Genomic DNA, 2,131 nt, shown 5'->3' on the forward strand with positions numbered 1-2,131 from the left:
ATATATTTTCTCCAGTCACCCTCTCTTTAACCTAGATACATTTTATTGGCTATTTAATTGTCCCTCTCTTCAGTTCTCTTATCACATGGCCTTGTCCAGACTCACTGTTTTATCACTGGCTCTTTTAACATCAAAGACGTCAATAAGTGGCCTATCATTCCTACTGTACTCTAAGCTTTGAAGGGCACAGATTATATCTATCACATTCACTATTTTTATGACGCCAGAGTGTTCCAGGTGGCAGTAAGTACTTAAATATTTATTGAATGAATGAGAACTTACTAGATTTCCCATACTTGTCATTTATTGTCTTTCATTGATATCCATCTGTTACCATTTTATCTAGAGATTTTATTAGGTGAGGTGGCTGAATTTTACCAATGCCTTTTCTTTTTCTTTTTTTTTTGTTGCAATTGTTCTATTATTTTTTTCTTTCTCTTTTTTTTATTAGTTTTTCTTATACATGTGTATACTAGGTTTCCACTTTTGCCTTTACAGAATTAAAAAGGCTAAATTTAATGACAATAACAATATTTAACATAAGGACTGAGAGCAAAAACCTCATAAAGAACAAATGAAGATAAATACATTCAGAAAAGAAATCAGACAATTGCTGCAACAAAATGTTAAGCAATAATAGTAGTAATAATGCAAAGAAAGTAACATTTACATTGTCAGAAGTATGTCTATTATAGAATACTTTGATCAGTTAACTTCTTCTTCTTATTTTGTTTTTTCCAAAGTCTCAAAAAAATAGGAAAATAATATTTATAAATGAAAGTAACAGATAATTTCAAAAAACAGATCATGACAAATCTTATAGACAATAGAAAAAGAAATACTTCAAAATCATTCTACTTAATCTGGATACATCTAATATTAATATCGGAGAAAATATATTATTATAAGGGGGAAATTACAACCATATTTTACTTTTAAATGATGCAATATGGTAAACAACATATTAACATGTTGAATTAAAAATTAAAAGTTTCTGTACAGCCAAGGAGACAACCACCAAAGCAAATAGACAACCTACTCAATGGGAAAGGATATTTGCTTATTTTCAATCAGACAAAAGTCTAATAATCAGGATCTATGCAGAACTTCAATTAATTTATAAGAAAAAATCCAACAACCTCATATATCAATGGGAAAGAGACATGAATAGAATATTCTCTAAAGCCGATAGACAAATGGCTACTAAGCACATGAAAAAATGCTCATCATCCCTCATTATCAGAGAAATGCAAATTAAAACCACCCTGAGAGGCTTGGCGCCTGTGGCTCAAGCGGCTAAGTCACCAGCCACATACATCTGAGTTAGTGGGTTTGAATCCAGCCCCGGCCCACCAAACGACAATGAAGGCTGCAACCAAAAAATAGCCAGGCATTATGGTGGGCACCTGAGGTCCCAGCTACTTGGGAGGCAAAGGCAGGAGAATCGCTTGAACCCAGGAGTTGGAGGTTGCTGTGAGCTGTGATGCCACAGCACTCTACCCAGGGTGACAGCTTGAAGCTCTGTCTAAAAAAAAAAAAAAAAAAACCCACCTTGAGATATCACCTAACTTCAGTGAGAATGGCCTATATCACAAAATCTCAAAACTACAAATCTGCAAATGCTGGCATGGATATGGAAAGGAACGCTCTTGTACTGCAGGTGGAACTGCAAACTAATACAACTTTTTGGAAGGAAGTATGGAGAAACCTTAAAGAACTCAACCTAGACCTCCCATTTGATCCTGCAATCCCATTACTGGGCATCTATCCAGAAGGAAAAAAAAAAAAAAAACCTTTTATTATAAAGATACTTGTACTAGGCTGTTTATTGCAGCCCAATTTATAATTGCTAAAATGTGGAAACAGCCTAAATGTCCTTCAACCCAGCAATGGATTGGTAAGCTGTGGTATATGTATACCATGGAATACATACCATCAAAAACAATGGATATTTTACAGCATTTCTACTAACCTGGATGGAGGTGGAACACATTATTCTTAGGAAGCATCACAGGAATGGAGAAGAAAGAATCCTATGTATTCAACTTTGATATAAAGACAATTAATGACATGGTGGGGCATGGGGGAAGGGGATACTGGACAGAGAAGGAGGGAGGGGGTGTGGGCAAGG

This window comes from Otolemur garnettii, unplaced genomic scaffold, assembly GCF_000181295.1.
Source record: "Otolemur garnettii isolate 467f Iridium unplaced genomic scaffold, OtoGar3 scaffold00006, whole genome shotgun sequence".
Taxonomy (NCBI): Eukaryota; Metazoa; Chordata; class Mammalia; order Primates; family Galagidae; genus Otolemur; species Otolemur garnettii.